Source organism: Mauremys reevesii, linkage group 1, assembly GCF_016161935.1.
Source record: "Mauremys reevesii isolate NIE-2019 linkage group 1, ASM1616193v1, whole genome shotgun sequence".
Lineage (NCBI taxonomy): Eukaryota > Metazoa > Chordata > Testudines > Geoemydidae > Mauremys > Mauremys reevesii.
In genome coordinates, this window is record NC_052623.1 from 282,911,016 (window position 1) to 282,932,266 (window position 21,251).

Genomic DNA, 21,251 nt, shown 5'->3' on the forward strand with positions numbered 1-21,251 from the left:
ATAGCATAGACATAACATTAGGTAGCACTCCCATTAACTTCAATGAGATTACATGGGATAGAAGTGAGGGCAACTTGGTGTTCCAGACTAGTGGGGCATATTACAGTAATTGACGGTAATCCTATTAATTATTCATTTTGATTAATAGACTTCTTATAGCAAAGAGGATAACTGTAGGTTCCTGAATCTGATTAGAATAAGTATTTTGTCTGGTCATCTAGTAGTTAGATAGAAATGAAAGCGGTATAGCTTTGTCTGGAAGTGTTCATGAAATTATCTCTTGTACTACATATGACATCTGAATAAAGAGACACTTCAGAAATAGTCATCAGAATTCTCCATCAGATGGTCGTTTTTCTAAAATAAAGATGCATGGCTTGCAATGTTTTACATAGTCCTAAGATATTAAAGCAATGTCAGGTCATCCTAAAATGTAATAGTAGAATTACAGATTTTATAGCAGGGGGAATCAACGTGAGTGAGACAGGGTTGACTGTCTCCTCCACTTGAAAAGAAACAGGAGGCAAAAAATGTCAGTAGCTGTGAGAGAAAAGCCAAACACTACCTTTATGTTTGGGGATTCCTTTGGCACATTTCTTTGACTGGGCTGTGGTTCAGATTAATACCAGACATGTTTATGTTGTTACACTTCTGCCAGATCAACTGCTGAATTCTCAGAATCTCAAGGTGCCGTGTTTTTAACAAATTAGTTTTGTAAATGTCTGTAGGAAATGAAGGGCCAGATCCTCAGCTGATGTAAATCGGTGTAACTCCATTGAAGTCAAAAGAGCTTTGCTGACTCACACCAGCTGAGGATCAGGACCAACGTGTGCAAAAGTTATAAGCACAGGACTCTCTGAAGAAACACAGGCTTCAGGCCACCATCAGGAAAGCCTTTATCCTTGTTATTTGTTTGACATTCCAGAACACAAGCCCTCCATAATATTTTGAAAGACTTCAGAATGTCTCTGTAGCCCCTGTGCTATTTTGAGGGGATGACATATACAGCTCATAAAGACAGAGAGCAGCGCAGAGGCTGCAGAAACTGGAACTACCTGTGTTTTGGACCCCAACCAGCACTGGGGGCTGGGACAGAGGAAAGAAGGATGAGTTTTTGGGCCAGAGGCCTAACAGACATGCTAGGACAACCAACTGCAGCCCTTAACTGCCTGCACATATCTGAGGCTGGCCAGAAATGTGCACTGCACTTGGATATGTACAGCGTTTGGGGGAAAGGGAGTCAGCCATGGGGCATCAGCTTATAGCAGCAGACTGAGACACAGTTCCTGAGTAGTTCTCTGCCAAATATGGGATACAACCTTGTTTTCCTGAGCCCAACCAACCAGAACTACGTAGTAATAGAGCTGTCACTGAAACAGCTTGCCTGTTGAAAGCATTGGGCAGGGAGAGAAGCCAGTCCGTCCACTCAAATGGAGTGGACCCGGAGAGACGGAGCCCTCAAACTCCATTTTCAGAGGGAAAGGATCACCTGCCAGCCTCACTTGTTAGGCCTCTGATTTCTTTTCAGTCATCCCTATAGTGCTCCAACATAAGAACAGTGTTTGCACCTACTACCTGGGACCCTTTGAGCAGACTCTGGGGTAGCAGCCATTTGCTTTAGTAGTCTGTGTGGGATTTTGACTATATTTAATTATTAGAAGGATGGCCCCTCTAATATTGTTGTGGAGTTTAACATGTTTGTTCCTCTTGGTTCCTCTTTTCCCTTTCTCAAATACCTATTCTTACCCCCTTTTGACTGTCCTTTCCCATAATTGTTTGTTCCTTTTAAACTGGTTTGATCCTCTATTGCTTTGAATTTGTAATGTCCAAGAGGTCATAGGGGCTGCATATTCATTTATTCACCTGACCACTAGGTGGTGGCACCACACATTGAGAATCCAGGTTAGCTCCAGCAAGCTGAGTGCTGACAGCTGCCATCAGCCTAAGGAGCACAGAAAACCTAGGGCCCACTGATCCTAAGATGGGACACAGAACCATGTAGGAAGGAGGAACAAGTGGGTTCTACAACAACTGAGGTGTAGGGGTACCCCAGGATGGGGCTGCATCTGATACAGAACCTTTGTTTTAGGTTCTGTTTAAGCCTACTAAAAAAACAACTTTTCAAGTTAATTACCTTCAATAAAGCAAGTACAGTGCAAGCATAAGTAATGCAATTTCCCCCTACACTGTTCCATAAATGTGAGCTAACCCTATTACAAAGGGAGATCTCCTCTAGGGCTATTAACTTTTCCTACCCATTTTCTCCTTGGTCTGTCTTCTGAAACTACCAGGACACAAAGTGTAGTGAAGGTATTTTGTTTTGTATATGGGGTTTTTGTTTGTTTATGATTTGGGCTCTTGATGCCAAGTTCTGCCCTGACTTTCATACACATACTTCATCTCAACACCATATAAGTAAGTAAGGGCTGCATTTGCTTGCTATCCAGTAAGAATTGGATCAAATCCACCAAATTATTTCATAGCCCACCAAACAACCATCACATATTAACAACTTTTAGTCACTCATGACCTGGCCTGATTTTTTTTTAATTAAGCAGCTTAGAAGTCTCTGTATTCCACAACTACCAATCCCCTGAACTATCCAGACTACTATGCCTTAATCAAAAAAATATTAGAGACACTTTCTTTAAAGTGTTAAGACAGACATAAACTTCTATCAGATCTAAACACACATTTTCACCGCTAGATAGGAATTGGTTCCAATGTACTGTAATATGAGCTTTAAGTGATACTGCCTCACCTTTCTACTAGGTTGCTGCAGGAAAAATGCTGATATGGTATAACATGCCTTGGTATTTTTCCTATATTTCAAAAGCAATAGATCAAAATGAACACTAGTGTCTGGGCATGTAGATGAGAATTACCTGATGGGGTTCTCTTTATATTTAACTAAGAATACCTTTAGAAAGCCAGCACTGTATTGTATACTCTACCATCTCTGCTGCCTATTCTACTGCAGAAATACAAGATACCCAGAGGTTTGCCTTTTATTGCCTTTTACCAAATAATTGGCTCTTCAGCAAATGCGTTTTTGGTTTGCTTTTCAAATAAAGTTTCAGAGATGGGCAAGACCTGCCAAGGCTTTGGTTTGACAAAACCTCTGTCATCTTTTGTTTTATACAAAGTCAGAACCAGTGATACCGAAGCTCTGGGCCCCTCCCACTTTGCAAGGTTCCAAAGCCTGACTTCCAACCCGAGCCCGAATGTCTACCCCGCAGTTAAATAGGCCCTTAGCCCAAGACTGAGTCAGCTGGCATAGGCCAGCCATGGGTTTTTAATTGCAGTGTAGACATACTCTTAGTCTATCCGCATTTTTTAAAATGTCTGTTTACTGGAATAGCAATACATGCAACAACTTGTGCATTGCCAAACCTTATGTAAAATGTTATTTATGGTTGCTAATGACACTCAGTATTTCCTTATATATTAAATTCTGTATCTGTATGAAGACTATAAATCTCACTTAACTGTGTCAAAGTAAACTGACTGAGTTACTTTATTTTATTGTTAATGTTATCAGCTATGTATTTGAAAGACAAAAGTTTCTGCCCTATATTAAAAGCAAGATTCAACAACACTAATTATATATCATGTAGGACAATTTTCCTGTTTTCATTTTTGTATTTAGCCTTGTAAATAGCTTAAATGTCATTTATCTATAATCCTCCTGACTGCAGTGTTTCCAGGGAGTTCACCTTTGGCACACATCTTGAAGGTACGTTGCCAATGCACATCTATTATAGACAGATCTGCTAGTTCTCATTAGCTGGTGACAAAAGAAGAGCTTATTAAAATGCAAGCCTCAGCACCTCAGTGTTCCTTTTGTTTTAAGGAGGGGATTTTGCACTGTTATGGTGTAATAATGGGTGATCATTCAGAAAACTGATTGTATCAGAACACAGTGAACTGATGTGGAGTGACATTCTGGCCCTGTTTAAATCAATGGCAAGATTTCCATTGTTTTACTATGGCCAGGATCTCAGGCTTATACCTATCTCCTAGAACTGGAAAGGATCTTGAAAGATCATTGAGTCCAGCCCCCTGCCTCTACTAGCAGGACCAAGTACTGATTTTTGCCCCAGATCCCTAAGTGGCCCCCTCAATGATTGAACTCACAACCCTGGGTTTAGCAGGCCAATGCTCAAACCACTGAGCTATCCCTCCTCCCCCCACTTCTGAAAAAAATATGTAATTTTGCACTTTTTTCAATTTTATAAACTTTTTACAATCTAGCAATTTTTTAGTGCCGCCATTTTTTGTTTGCTCAGCTTGTTGAGACATCTTTTAAAAACCAATCATGTCTCTCTGAAAATCAAGCCCTTTAAAGTGATTCAATAGGGCAACCAAAAATGAAGGCACTCAAAATCACCAGCTACTTTTGAAAATTTAGGCCTAAGGATACTTGTGTTAAGTATACTGTTAGTTGCAATGGTTCAGTGGAAATAGAAAACAGATGGTCAAATTAAACAGGTATTGTTAATGCCATTTCATTAATATTTTACTACTGATTACAATGTCAAAAGTTTTATTGGCCGATAGAATCGTACTGTGGGTGTTTTGTATAAACACTGTTTGCAAAAATTCTGTCTGCTTCTCTAGTGTTGTAGTTCTGACTTATGCCTGGAGGAGCATATGGGGGCGTTGGGGGAAGAGAATAACGAATGTCATCACAAGAGTGGGAACATTTTGCTGCATCCTATAAGAACAGAAGAATCACACAGTGATGAAGACAGACTCCACCGGCAATGCTTATTGAAGTTCAAATCAAAATGGTTTTTGCTTAAATTCAACTTGTTGCTCCAATAGAAAACATAACCATGAAGGGGTAGAAAGTAACTATTGCCAAAGCACCTAATTCTGTTAAGTTTTGCTGCAAGCTAAAATGTTCAAAAATTATATCAGATATGGGGATATAATTAAGACAGGACTAAGGAGTCATCTCCATTAAGATTTGTTTCCTTTTTGATGGAACCACAAAGGTAATTGTCTCTACTGTGACTGCAGTAAGGTGAAATTCTAATATTATTTAACAGCCCCAAGGAGTGTTGCTGAATAGTTGGATAGTACCTGCTCTTTGCTGCATAACCAATGGTGTTTTATTGCCTCCTACATGTTGCAAGAAGTTGACCATAAAATTTGTTAAAAATTCTTTGTTAGTTCTCATTACAAACTGGGAATGCTCTAACTTAGTCATTAAGTCACAAGGGAATCTGAAGATTGAAACTGCATTTATATTTGGGAAAAGATTATTTGAAGACATATTAGACTGAGTCAGGATATAATTAGCCACAAAATAATTAGGCCCTATGGAATTTTGGATTCATTAAATTTGTTCTGTAAAACAAGTAAAATAAGTATTTCACAACAAACTAATGAGCTGTGAAGAGCTTCAGTGTGCAAGTATCAAGAAGGAAAGCTGGTAGCTGGGAGTTCAAGTCCCTATTCCACATCAAGTAGCAGGGAGAATTGAACCTGGGTCTCCCACATCTTACCTGAGTGCCATAAACTTTAGTCCAGGGGTTATAAGTGAGATAGTGCCACCTCCACCTGTGTCAATCCTTTGTTTGCTTTTGTCAAAATGTCTGAATGTAAATGAAATATTTTGAGTTGACACAAAACAGTTTGTTTTGACACTGTCAAAATGTGTTGACTTTTTTAGTTAAGACGAACTATTCAGCAAACTCGACAAATTTGCAAACTGCTTTGGTTAACCTCAAATTGCATCTTTTGGCAAATAAGCAATTATCCAACATTTTTTGTCCAGCTCTACTTCCCTATACTTGATGTAGGAAACACCTTGAATATTGAAAATATTCAGGTTATCTAACTTCAATATATTTTTTTAGAAATCAAAGGGACTGGGTCAGCTTTTAAGAGCTAGTACTTGCTTAACCACTAAAACATAACCATGTTAGTCAATATGAAATAATAAGACAACCTAAAAACAAATTAATAAGAACATTCAAATATGCAGACTGCATTTAATTAAAAAAAGTATGTGGTCTTCTCCCAGTCATGAAAGCCGAATGGCAGGTTTGTTACTGGTCATAATGATGTCTGGTGTACAAAGTCTCCAGTACTAAGATACTATATTTAAACATCTTGCTACCATTCAAGCATGTGAAATCTAACAAAATTTCATAAGATATGAGGCAATGAGAGAAGACGCAGATTTCTGTCTGAGACAGAAATCCTTGGATTTATTTGCAGTATGAAATTTAGAATTGAAGCATGATTAATATACAGTTCAGATGCAATTGTCTTGTATAATAACTTGCACCACTAACAATTTTTGAACAGTGTAAAATTAGTTATGACTTTTGATTTAGTAAAATCAAAACAAAAATTATGCTTGATGAATATTCATCACAAAGATGTTCTACAGATGTTTGTGAACACAAATGTTTTCCCGTAAAGTTGTCAGGGCATGGCCTTTTTACTGGTTTCTCTAAATATAAATGCATATATTAAAGAGAGGTGAATTTATACAAATTTGTGTTCATAAGTTAACTAGAGGCATGAAAGGGACAAAGTAAACCATTTATATTAATTAATTTCAAGGTATTATTAAATTCAAACATCTTAAGCATATTAAAATATTTTTAATTTTTAAAAATTCTGAATTTTTAAGACGCTGATAGGCCTTGATTCAGTACTGAATGAGGCATTAATCTAGGAAAGCTAGCTGACAGCACTTCTCATGCCCACATGCTATTGTTCTTCTTCTCAAGATTTATGCAGACAAACAAAATCCAAAGAACAAGATTGTCCTTACCTTTTGCTGGGGGAAGGGGAAGCACAAAGACCCTTTCCCCTCCCCCCCAATACCTCATTAGATGCTAGGGATAATCACCATTACTGTGCTCCTTCCACATGCCTGTGGGGGTACAAATTGCCTAAAGAAAATGAAGCAATAACTGTGTAGTGGGGTGTGCATGCTAGGGAGAGCAGGCTGTACTATCCTAAAGGATGATGTAGCTCTTGCACTGTCACTGCAAACTGGGGAGTTCCAGGAGGCACATGGCTTCCTAATGCACTGTACCATCCCCTACATGCCACATTCTAGCCCTTAGAATATTTTTGCTCTATGATTCAAATATAAAGGTCACAAGATTATTTTATTTTTAGGTCTGCACTGAAACATTCATAAAGCAACCCACTTAAATGTTGACTTTTCAGATTCTAAAGGCTCAAGGCAATATAATGAGTTTAATGTATTGTTCCTGTGATAAAGGAAGGGGATGGATAGCTCCCTTTTACGGACATCCAGCCAGCCAGTTAGCTACAAAAATCCCTGTTAGTAGGTGTTTTCTACTTGCTTTACCTGTAAAGGGTTAAAAAAAGCTCATAGGTAAAAGGGAGGGAGTGGGCACCTGACCAAAAGAGCCAAGAGCTAGAACATTTTAAAACTGGGGAAAAAAAAAAAACTTTCCCTTTGTCAGTCTGTTGTTGTTCTCCAGAGAGAGGAGACACAGAGCAGCAATGCTGTAAGCAGCTTTAAACCAGGTATGAAAAATCATCAAGTCATACCTCAACCCTACTTATCTGAAACCCCAGATATGCAAATAGATCAGCAAATGTCTAGGAAGATGTGATTAGGTTTCTCTCTTTTATTTCTTTATGGCTTGTGGACTCCTCTGTGCTAACCCCAGGTGCTTTTGTTTTGCTTGTAATCTTTAAGCTGAACCTCAAGAAAACCATTCTTGATGCTTAATTATTATATTTGCTCTTTTTTAAGTCTAGCAATAGCTTACCTTCCAGATTTATTTTCTTTCTTTTTGTTTTGTAATAAAATTCACCTTTTTTAAGAACAGGATTGGGTTTTTGTATCCTAAGAGGTTTGTGCATGTTGTTTAATTAGCTGGTGGCAACAGGTAATTTCCTTTGTTTTCTTTCTCAGCTCTTTCACAGAGAGGGGTGAAAGGGCTTGAGAGTACCCCACAGGAAGGAATTCCCAAGTGCGTCTTTCTGGGTTCAAAGGGTTTTTTTGCATTTGGGTGGTGGCATCATCTACTCATCCAAGGTCAGAAAGTAGCTGTAACCCTGGGAGTTTAATACTAGCCTGGAGTGGCCAGTATTAATTTTTGGAATCCTTGCGGGCCCCCACCTTCTGCACTTGAAGTGCCAGAAAGGGGAATCTGCCTTGACAATCCCTAACAAAAGTATTCCTGCAGAAGTCATCCAAGGTGCTTGAAAATGGGTAGGAGATGATATCAAAAGGAACAGAGGTATAACTAATGGCAGGCCTTTGAGACTGACTAGGAATTAGGTGCTATGGTGATGACCACAGTTTCAAAGTTCAGATATTAATACCTAAATGGATAGGAGACCCTCCACTAAAAGTTCCTGGTCTAGCATCTGTCTCTGTGTTTGGGAAAATGTGGCAGTTGTGATTCTCAAAAAAGGTATCAGAACCACCTTGTCCTTAAATGCTTCTGCAGAGCATAGCTGATTGCATAAGGTTTCAAATTCTTTTGCAAATGCCTTCTGGCTTGTCTACACTTGAAATGCTGCAGCACTCCACTGTAGACACTACATAGGCCCACAAGTAATTCACCTCCCCAGGACACCTCCATCAACCTAGCCCTGTCCACATCAGGGATTAGGTTTTTTTTATCTACATTGCTCAATGAACAATGTAGCTGAGTCATCCTAACTTTTTAGGGTAGACCAGACCTTCATGACTGGAGTGGGAGGAAGCTGGAAATGTGATGGAACTAATCCTAGCAGCAGCCCTCCTTTGTTTGTTTATGTTGACTAGTTTCTTGCCTATGCTTTCTTCTTCTACGTAAAACTCTAGCTTGGAGGACAGGAGATTAGTTGTATTTATGTAGCTTGCAACATCTTATTTAGACTGTAAGCTTTATTGTGTGTCTGGTATAGTGGTAAGTACATTTTCAGTGCTCAGTAAACAAATAATTCTTATTTTTATTACCTGAATGGACTGTGTTTTTAGGATTTAAGGGGTAAATCTCTACATATTTTTTCACTTGTAGTTACGATTGCATGGTTTTCAGGAAGAGTTTGTTCAGTCTCCACTGTCAAAAGTTTGGCTGCCCAACGTACTTCGAGATCATTTGGCAACAATCCAATCTGGTTACTGGCTGTAGGGTGGAATCAAAGCATGCAGGAATTCATAAATGATTAAAATAGAAACATCTTTGTGTATACTTTATAAACTGCCATAGAAGTAACCACTGCTTGAGGGATTGAGAATCTTTCAAATATCTTGCAGATCTATATTTTGCATAAATATTTGAGGATATGGATTAACAGCAGTATAGGCAGTTGAAACCAGTCTGATGGCATGTGGAGGAAAGATACATGTGCTCCCTTTAAAAAAAAAAAAGAATGAAGATAAAAGTGCCTTTTCCTGAGTGGTAAACAAACAAAAAAAGATATGGAATAAAGTATGAGGTGGGCAAACTTTTTGGTCCGAGGGCCACATCTGGGTATGGAAACTGTATGGTGAGCCATGAATGCTCACGAAATTGGGGTTGCAGTGCAGGAGGGGGTGAGGGCTCTGGCTGGGTGCAGGCTCTGGGGTGGGGCCAGAAATGAGGAATTCAGGGGGGCAGGAGGGGGCTCCAGTCAGGGGCAGGGGGTTGAGGTGCGGGGGAAGGGAGGGCTCTGGCTGGCGGTTTTAGGCTCTGGGGTGGGGCTGTGGATGAGAGATTTGAGGTGTATGAGGGTGGTCCAGGCTAGGACCAAGAGGTTTGGAGGGCAGGAGGGGGATCAGAGCTGTGGCAGGGGGTTGGGGTACAGGGGGTGAGGACTCTGGTTGGGGATGCGGGCTCTGGGGTTGGGCCAGAAATTAGGATTTCAGGGTGTGGGTTGGGGACTCTAGGTTGGGGTGTGGGAGAGGGTCAGAGGTGCAGGCTCTGGGTGGTGCTTACCTCAAGCAGCACCTGGAAGCAGTGGCATGTCCCCTCTCTGGCTCCTATGCAGAGGTGTGTCTGGGCAGCACTGCACGCTGTCCCATCTGTAGGCACCACCACTGGAGCTCCCATTAGCTGCAGTTCCTGGCAAATGGGAGCTGCGGGGGTGATGCTTAGGGTGGGGGCAACACGCAGAGGCCCCTGGCTACCCCTAAATGTAGGAGCCGAAAGGGAAACATGCTGCTGCTTCTGGGAGCCTCGGCACATGCATGCAGAGCAGTTTACGACTCTGCTCCCCGGCTGGAGCGCTGGAGCACAGCAAGCCCCAGACCCCGCTCACAAGCGGGAGCTCAAGGGCTGGATTAAACCAGCTGGAGGGCCGGATAGGGCCCCCAGGCTGCAGTTTGCCCACCCCTGGGACAGACATTTGTGTAATGAGAGTTTAAAAGGTTAAGTGGTGACTTGATCAGTCTACTAGTACCTGTATGGGGAAGGGACTTCTGACAGATTTCTTTTTAATCTATTAAAATAGGCATAACGAGATCCAAAGGTTGGAAGCTGGAGTTACAAAAATTCAGGGTAATTAACCATTGGAATAACTTACCTAGTGATGTGGTGGATTCTTTATCACTTGAAGTCTTTAAATCAAGACTGGGTTCTTTTAAAAAAATACTAGCTCAAACAGAAGTTATGGGCTGAGTGCAGAAATTGAGTTTCTTTGGCATCTGCTATGCAAGAGATGAGAGTAGATAATTATAATGGTCCCTTCTGGCCATAAGATCTATGAATCTGTTAAGACTTGAAGCTGCTTTAGAGATAATAAGGAGATTCCAGAACAGTGGTGTAGTCATCCTGGACATAGGCGCCAATTCCATAGGTGCTCCAGGGGCTGCTGTCCCCACAGAAAAAAATACAGGGGGCTCAGCACCCACCAGCCACCTGACAATCAGCTGTTTGGTGGCAGGAGGGAGGCACTAGAGGGGGGTGGAGCAGAGGCAAAGCGAGGTACTGGGGGAGGGGGCAAAGGAGGGGTGGGAAGAGGTAGAGTGAGGGTGAGGCGTGGAATGGGGGTAGGGCCTTGAGGTGGAAAGGGGATGGAGCAGCCACCCCGAAAAATGGAAGTCAGCACCGGTGATGCTGGAACACTATTCTGGTAATAGTAAGCAGCAGAAATGAGTCCCTGCCTGTCTGAGCTCCCCACTGCTGCTCCCTGGTGTCTCTGCAGGGAATGTTACAGACAGTACATTCCTACCCCTCACCAGTAATAAGTGATTCAGAAAGGCTCTTTGGAGATATGAGAAAGTGGTGAGGCAATACCTTTCATTAGACCAACGTCTGTTGGTGAAAGAGAGAAGCTTTCGACCTACACAGCTCTTCTTCAGGTCCGGGGAAAGTACTTGCTGTCACAATTAAATTGAAGGTGGAACAAACTGTTTAGCTTAAGTAGTAAACACATATTCAATGGGACCATTCAAAGAGAAGTGGCCTGTTAATATCATGCAGTCATAGGACCAAAAGAAGTGATAGTGGGTTACAGATTGTTGTAATAAGCCATAAATCCAGTGTCTTTATTAAGACCATGACTTTTAGTGTCTAGCAAAGTTAAGAATTTAAGCTGAAACTGTTGTGCAAGTTTCCTTTTGAGGAGGAGGACTGAGAGATCTGATATGGAGAGATCATTTCATGAGAGGTGTTTGCCCACACGTGATATGGTGGGTTTTTTTGTGACATTGGCAAACCAGGGGCCAGCTTATGCTAAGGTCCCCATTCCTGACATGAATACTGACACAAACATAGCTGGAATCAATCTGGTTCATCTGGGCATTACTATTGGTAAAATAGATATTAGTTATAAAAATAGTGCTTAGTGTTTAGGCTTTATGGAACACTTGTAAGTTGCTGCATGCATTAATCTCACTTATAACATCTGTATCCCATATTGTTAGGTAATATTTGAGCATTTGCATTGTAAGCCACCGTAACTGTATAAATCACCAGACATGAGAGAAGTATTAACTAGTGTGAAATAGTCTCTGACAGAAGGTGTTATGTTCTACCTGAGAAAGAAGGGCCATTGACACCAGATGAACTATTGTGGAACATTAAAGGAAAAAAGTGTGATGGGTTGGTTCAGAGAAACCCCTTTGGGACTGCCACCTGATGTGCTGAGACTACCTCTGAGCCTGTTTTTTTCTGGCTGCTTGGGACTTCAATACCTTGCCTGATCTGAGGCAGACACACTTGCCTGCTGCAAACACAGATCCAAGTCTGAACCACGTCTCCCACAAGCTGCAGGCTTAACTGAAAACAGCTTAAGTGCTCCTGTCTCTAGCACCCAGATACCCAGCTCCCAGTGGGGTCCAAATCCCAAATAAATCTGTTTTACTCTGTATAAAGCTTATACAGGGTAAACTCATAAATTGTTTGCCTTCTATAACACTGATAGAGAGATATGCACAGATGTTTTCTCCCCCAAGTATTAATATTTGCTCTGGGTTAATTAATAAATAAAAAGTGATTTTATTAAATATAAAAAGAAGGATTTAAGTGGTTCCAAGTAATAACAGACAGAACAAAGTAAATTACTTAAAAAATAAAACACACAAATCTAAGCCCAATACATGGAATACAGACATTGCAAGTGAGATTAAGCATTTCATGGAGTCTAAACACCAAGTACATTCTTATAAGACTAAGAACTATTTTGAGAAAAACTAACATACAGGTGAACTGGTCTGGTCTTCAGCTACGAGATTGTTAGATCTTAGTTAATGCCTGCAGCCTGGGCAAAAGCAGACCCACTAGAGCCACCAATACTCCAAGTCTGCCCTTTTCCCCAATCATATATAAACCATTCATAGATTTAATACAATACGGTCCCCAAAGATACTGCATGTGATGCAATATGTCGTCACACTGGGCTCTGCAGCATGTAGAAGATTAGAATATCCTCTGCATAGTCTCCCCAAATCTCTCCTCCACTCTCTAAACTTTCCAGCTGAATCACAGTAACTCTTGCTCAGGCAGGCCCGTCTGTGTTGAAGAAGAGGAATGGTTTGCCCCTATCAAAGTAGGTGCTCCTTTTTCCAGTGTATTGTTTGTGAAACAGTCACTTATTAGTATTGCTGATGATTAAAAAAATAAGAGCTAGATCCTGCAAAGACTTATTCCCATAAATATCCATTCTGAATACAAGTAGTCCCACTGACTTCAAATGAGTGAGTAGTCTTTTCATTTGTTTTAAGAAATTGGGACAACTTGAGACTAAGAAACCAATTTCATGAGTAAGGATTTGCAGGATCTGGGTCTTCTTTGTATTGCACCAGAATTTTGGAGCAAACAATTAAGCATAAGTTCAAATACACACTTAAATTCTAACTACAATTTTTGTTTGTTTACATTTTATCTTAAAATACATGACTACAAAGGGAAAAATATGGCTTAGTGACAAGGTCAACAACTTCCTCCATGGTATTATACATCTGGAAAACAGTTCTAATGGAGATAGCATCATGCTATGTTCCAACTGTTTTTATATATTTTGTCTTTATTAAGGACCCAAGAAAACAAAGTTAAAGTTAGCACAAAGTCCTTTACTTGGGGGTAAGGATCTGGCCCAGCAAGACAGTGAGATATTATGGTGAGAGATCTGTACAACTTTATGAATAGCTAATTCACTTGTGATGACTAACAAACTTTTAAAAATAAATCCTGCTACACTAATGAACAGGATGACTATAATGAAAGTGTATTTCCTTCCTGAATAATGAGCAGCAAGTTAGAATGTAAATGATTTCATTCTGTGTTCAATAATGTAAAGATCACTGCCATGGTGCTGGAGAAGTCTCAAAGGGGGCTCATCTGTGACAGAGGGAGAGCATTCATGAGTACTGACATCCCCACTAAACAAAACCACCTTCTCTCTCCCCACTGAACCTATAGCAGAAATCTGCTGAGTTCTCAGAATCTGAAGCCCTGCTGTGTGCTTAGTTGCTCCCTACATGGTCCACTGGTCTGCTATCAGGTTGAAGCCAAGGAGGACTAAAAACAAAATGGATAAACCAGTTGGTAGCCTCAAAGAGCAGAGTGTTAATTGCAAATCTGACACTTCTGTAAAGCAAGGGTTAAAAAGGAGTAGCGTTTTTTTTGAGGGGGGAAGAAAAGAAGTGATGAGACAGAGGTAAAGGGGGGGGGTAGTATGAAGGTGAGAGAGAAGAGTAGGAAGATGGGAATGCCATGAGAACAAAGCACCAGTCCAATTGTTAAAGAGTTAAGAATCAAGTTGTGCCAGAAACTAGCTGCCAGCCCAGTGAGGATGGTATGAGTAGGTGATTTTCTTACCTCCTCAAGCACACAGTTCACATACCACGTGAAGAATCAAAATTCACTCAAGGTTTCACTTTAGTTTAAAAAAATAGAATAAGACAAAATAGAATACAGTCCAAGCTTTCACCTCAGACTGGCTGCTCCTATGATTCCTAGCTCAAGGCAGCTCACTCCACCCATCAGGCTCTCTTCCTCTATGATTGGGTCACCCAGTGCTGTAGCCTGCTTTCTCCCATTTCATTTCCTCTAGCTGAAAACTCCTTTTCCCACAACTGGTATTGCTGGCAGAGGGACAGCTTCATCCTCTGTCTCTAAGACAGAAAATTATTCCTTTCTCGACTTGGTCCAGTGGGTGGGATTTGTCCATTTTCTTACAGATGAATATTTTGGGAAGGGGATGTTGGAAAGAGAAGCCAATGTAAAAGTTCTTGGGAGTGAGATTATATCTACATAACACAGGAGACTAAATATATCACTCAAAACGCTGATAATGAACCAGTTACTTTTTTGTTATTCATAGAATTTAATTATAAGTGAAAAGAGGTTACTCGCTTCTTGTAACTGTTCTTCTTTGAGATGAGCTGCGTATGTTCATTGCACTAGGTGTGCATACCTCATTCATTGGTGCTGAAGAGTTTTCCCTAGCAGTTCCCATAGGGGCGGTTATGCGTGCACTCTGATTCTCTAATGGTCCAAGCCAAGAATATAAAGGACAGTGCCATCCTGCCCAGGCATCCGTCAGTTCCTCCATACTGGAATCTTAGATGATTGACTCCAATGGGATGGGGAAGAAGGGTGGGTTGTGTAATGGACGTATGCAACATCTCGAAAAATAACAGTTATAAGTAATCATGTCTTCTGCTTGGAGTACTTGCATATGCCCATTACATTAAGTGACCCCCATAGAGGTGGGGCTAGGAGTCTCATTAGAAGAGGGACTGCAGGACTTCTTTCCCCACATGCACATCTTTCTTTGATGCAGTAGCAACTGCACAATGTCTAGCAAATGTGTGGACTCAGGAACACAGATATCCACGATAGGGATATTTCCCCCAAATGCAATGAAGACTGAGTGTGCTCTGATAAAATTCACAGATAGCATCTCTGAGGGTATGATACCCTGGGCCTCATAGCACATGACAGTGCAGCCAGTGATTCATTTGGAAAGTCGTTATGCTGTTAGAAGTGCTCTCTCCTTTGTTCTATATAGAAGATGAACAGTTGGAAAGAGACCCGACTATATCTATCCAGGTAAAAATCTAGGACTCAAACATCCAAAGTGTGGTGCTTTTATTCATCTTTGTAAGTATGTGGCTTTGGAAAGAAGACTGGTAAATAGATTGACTGATGGAGATGGAAATCAGTTACTACTCTGGAAAGCAGCTTGGGGTGTAGCCTAAGCTGCACTTTGTGCTTGTAAAAGACAGCATATGGAGAATCCATTACCAGGGCATGTAGCTCCCCAACTCTCCTTGCACAGGTGATGGCTTTTTTTTTTTTTAACAGCCATCTTCACCAGGAGGTGTAACAAGGAGCAACAGGCTAATAGCTTGAATGGAGGGCCCAGAAGAGCTGGTGAGACTAACTTCCAATTCCAATATGGAATAGGTTCTCTGGTAGGTGAGAGTAACTTTTCTAACCGTTTTAGGAAGCTAGTAGTCATAGAGTTAGAAAATATAGCCCTGCCCATAATATGGGACTGAAATGCTGAAATAATGGCCAGGTACACCTTGATGGAACAGATTGATAGGCCTGACTTTTAGCTGTAACACACACTCCAAAATGTTTGCATTAGATTGTACAAGAGACCCACTGTGGTTAGCTGCCAGATAGAGAAACACTTCTACTTGCTAAGGTAAGTAGCTCTTGTGAATAGTTTTCAAGACAGACATTCTGGACTGCTGCTGAACAGTGTACCATTCTGAATCCCATGGAAGATGTGATGCTGTGAGGGTCAGGGAACTCTATGCAGAAATTCCAAAGCCTGGTTGCCTTCTGGCCTAGCCTAGGCCATCTGATCAGTGCCCCCCCTGCCTTTGTAAGACACAGAGGTCTCAGAATGCTAAAAACCTTGATAGAGGCAGAAATGAATAAAATTGTATTTGCTGGAGAGGTGTCAGGCTTGGTGTCCTTCCAAGCTGAGACACTGAAACAGAGAATCCAATGCATGCTCCTTTCCACCTGCTGACAGGAGCAACCCCTCACCAGCCAATTGTCCAGGTATTCAATGAGAAACCTCAGCACAGACGACAGGCCAAAGGGTAGAACTGTGAACTGGAAGTACTCTCGTCTTCTTCCAAATCTTAAAAATCTTCTGTGGCCAGGATGGATCACCACGTGGAAATAAGCATCCCTCAAGTCAAGGGCAACATACCAATCTCCCAGATATAAAAAAGGGATAATAGTTGCAAGTGAAGCCATGTGGAAGCTTGGATTCTTGATGTATTCATTCAAGGTCTGATAGTCTAGAATGGTCCTGAGACACTCTTTTGTCCTTGGGATTAGGAAATAGCAGGAGTAGAACTCCCTGCCCTGAGCGGGGGGGGTGGGGGGGGAAGTCTTCAAATTGCTATCAAAGAACATAGGGTCTGCACTTGTCTTGGCAGAGACTCATGAGATGGGTCCCTGAAAGGGACAGGAAGGAGGGTGCAAGAGGGGATAGACAGGAACTGCAGGGTATATTCCACCATGCTTAAAACCCACTTGTCTGAGGTTATGGACTACCGCACAGGGCCATAACCAGGGCGAGGTAAGTGGGGCAGCTACCCAGGCTGCATTTGGGTTGGAAACATGGGGCAGAGAAATGAAAGGAAAAAATGGTGCAAAAGTGGTGCAAATATGCATGCTTGTCCTGGGCACTAAAATTCCCTAGTTACGGCTCTGCTGCCACACACTTAGGAAATGTAACAATCTGCTCCTGATGGGATGGAGATTCTCTGTGAGATCCAGTATGGTCGGTATGCCATCCTGACAGATGAGTCAGACAGGATGCTTTGATGAAGTGACAGTGGAGGTGGATGGCATGGGACTCCTCTTTTGTTGCTGTCATGACCGGGAAGTGAGCGATCTGACCCTGGTGGTTGGGGTTGGAGTTGGGAGCCAGGCAGGGTCTGAAAACCAGAAGACCAGAATCTGAAACAGGCCAGAGAGTAGACCAGGAATCATGATCAAGAGGCAGGTTGAGTCAGGATACCAGGAGGTCAGAGTCAGACGGCAGGAGCCAGCGAGTTCAGGGGAGACATTCGTAAGACGGGGAAAAACTCGGCTGCACGGACAACTTCCTCTTCCTCTGCTTGGTTTAAATAGAGAAGCAGGAAACCAATCAAGACCCTCAGAGTATTGCCACCCTGTTCCCAGGATTGCAGTTCTCTGCCAAAAGTTGACTTCAAGTTTGAGCACTGTTAATTGATCACTGGGTGGTGGGATGGAACATATAGGCTTCTAAGAGCCTTGAGGACCTGGGTTTGAGGTCCTTGACCATTGTCTGTGTTTTCACCTAGATTGGTCCACCTGTCTAGGCAGATAACAGTGCTGTCAGTTGAAACTGAAGCTGAAATGTTGTTCTCCTTGAGGCTTGTATAATTTAATATCAGGCTAGTAATAATTTAACTCATGCTTCATCTGTCTTAGAGGAGACTAGAGCATAGCCTTCAAAAGGGGTCTCCAACAGTCTGAAGTACCTCTGCAAGAATCCCCAATGATTGGAGCCATGATGAGCAGTGCCTGGTTACTGCCATCACCACGAGTCTTTCAACTGAGTCTGTAGCAGGAAAGCCTGTAGAGCCAAATGTGAGACCAGACAACCCTCCACCAGAAGGGACTGGAAATCAGCCCTTGAGTCTTCAGAAAACTTATTGAGGAACTTGGACATAGCATCATAATTTGAATAATCATAATGGGCCTGATGGTTAGTTAGATGGAGCTATAAACCTACAATTGAATACATCTTTCTGCCAAAAGAGTCTATTTTTTGTATACTTTTCTTTGGGGGTAGCTTTTGCTCTACCTTGGCAGTGTCTTTCATTGAATGCCACCATTACCAGGGAGCTCAGTGTGGGATGTTTACAGAACTGTTGAAACCCCTCAGATGAAACCTGGTATTGTGTTCTGTACACTTCGCCAGACTTTGTCAACAGGAGTGTTTCCATGGACTTATGTGAGCCCAGTCAGGCCCTGTAAGATTACAGATTGTATCAATCTTTCCCAATGTTTAATTAAATATTAAGTTGAATTTTAAAACATCCTTATAATTTTATTTAATGGCATGACATCCATTCGATATTGGATATTCAAACATTTGTTATATAAGCAATTTTATTATTTAAAACTAAAAGAGAACACTTCTTTTCAAAGTTACAATAGCATTATTTAACAGTGATTTTTATAGTTATTATTGCAAAGTGGCAACATTAATTATTTCTTGACCCTGGAGTGTGGGGGACAGTGCTTCTTACACTTTGGGAAACACTGGATTAATCAACAAGGCAGAGACCAAAATAAAGACTACTTTTGAATCCCTGTGAATATAAAAGTTACACCATGTTTAGAGTACATCCTATTCAACAGGATATACTGTATGTACAGATAGATATTGATTTTTATTTTACATATCAACCAATTTTTTTTTAATATTAACATGAATTCTTATGCTCATGAATGATGTCAGATTAATGATACTAGAGTGTGAAGTTCTGTTAAAACAGAAGCAGCAGCATTGGAGAAATCTTTCACTTCTGATACCTGGGGTTCTGACAATATTAACCCCAGGGTCCCTTTTACTGTACTGTGATTTCAATCGGCTCTAGAGAAGCTACACTCCACAAAATGCTGCCTTTGAATATATATAATCAAAGATTTACTTTAGTGAATAGATACCCATGAATCCTTCTGTAAGGACCCTACAATAAGCTGTGCTTTCTTTTTAGAACAAACTAATGTGGAATGTCTTTTTATATTTGCAAATTTTCTAGTGCTCTGGATAGAGGAAAAAATGTGACCTTTTAGACTGAAACTACTGAATAGCTCAGTAGTTAATTTACAATTGATAGATGGCTGGTGTTCCACCAAAAAAGAGAGAGGGAGAGATTGACTATGCCTTCTTTTCTGCAGAACAACTCTAGGACAGACCACTTTTTTTATTTCACAAAGATTTAGACCTTTGGTAGAAGCATGTGATTTGTTAACCAGATTTTTCTCTGATCACTCTGGCTATTCTCAGTCTCTAAACACAACAGCTTCCCCATACAAATACCAAAATGTATGTTTAATTTATGACTATTTACAGACTTGGAGTTTACTGGATTTATGAAATGGAAGAAGAAGATCTCCTTTTTCATCCATATGGATGAAAGCATTTCTTTGCTAGCGGGATGTGTGTAAGGAACACTGCCAGGGGAGACTACAGAAACTTCAGAGGAAACCCTGGAGAGATTTAAATGGGGAAGAGTTGATTAAGAGTGCAACATTCAGTGGCTGGAACAATGATGCAGCAGAATTAAGAGCTTTGATAATTTGGCTGAATTTTCCAAATTGAGATTAAAAATGAATTAGAAGGTAGTAGATCATTTGGGTTTCCTCTTTAGCATTTTCATGCCAACCACTATGCACTGGTTTCCCGGGTCCTGGATATACTGTCTCACATATGTAAGGAAATAACACCAAAGTAACCAAAAATGTAACACTGGAGCTTCTGATATTTATGTTCCATGGTTTTGATCCTCTGACAGTCAATCGCAATCTCCAGCCGCTAGAAGTCCTAACAGGGAACTGCGGCCAATGGGAGCTGCGGGGGCAGTGCTTGCACGCAGAAGCAGTGCACAGAGACCCCTGCCCACCCCAGGGGCAGCGGGGGCATGCTGGCCGCTTCCAGGAGCAGCATGGGCCTGGGGCAGGCAGGGAGCCTGCCTTAGTCCCAGAGAGTGGCTGACCTGAAGACAATTGAGGTAAGTGCCACCTGGCAGGAGCCCACATCTCTCCCACACCCCAGCCCTGACCCCCCTCCTAGAGCTAGCACCCCAAACCCCCTCCTGCACCCCAATCACCTGCCCCAGTCCTGAGCCCCCTCCTGAACCCCAGTACTTTGCTCCAGCCTGGAGCCCCTCCTGCACCCAAACTCCCTCCCATATCTTGCACTCCTCACTCCCTCCCACACCCTCCCCCCTCCCTTAGGCTCAGCCCAGAGCCCACTCCCACTCTCTGAACCACTGAGCCCCATCCCAGAGCCCGCCCCCCCTCCTGCACCCCAACTCTCTGCCCCAGCCCAGTGAAAGTGAGTGAGGGTGGGGGAGAGCGAGCAACGGAGGGAGGGGGGATGGAGTGAGTAGAGTGGGGCCTTGGGGAAGGAGCAGGGTAGATCCTGGGTTGCACAAATTCAAAAAGTGATCTTGTGCGTAAAAAGATTGGAGACAACTGTCTGAATGGAATAACTGTATAATGAAACCCAGAGATATTTCTTGAACAGGCACAACACCCTTTTAGTTAGGGTCAAGCATGGGAGATACAAGTTAAGTCCTACCATTGTTGGAGGACACAAATCATCATAAATGTTGTTCAGTTTATGTGGCTCAAATGGGAGCTGCTGGCTGCTCGGCCCTTCTGTAGATCAGGACACTTGTTGAGGTGCCTAAATAATGACCTGAGAGCCTAATTTAGGTAACAGTTTCTGAAAAGGTTGGCCTACATTTTCAGTGGAATTTCTGCCATTTTAGTGTACAAGCTATATGTACATCATGGTGTACATTTCAAACGGAGCTGCAACCTGGCCTCTTCGTTATGCAATTCAATATGCAATTATGGATACATACAAAGGAAAGCATTTACACAAGCAAAACCCATTTCTGTTTTGTAAATATAGTAATACGTTTTCAGTCAGGCCTCTATTCACTCTTCACCAGTAGGTAAGCCAATTTCCAGCTATATATGCTACCACTTGTGCGTAACCTTTAAATACTCTGATACTTATGTCAGCACAAGTGATAGTATTTGCATTTGCAAAATTAATTGGCCTCAGATGAATTTAATTAATGG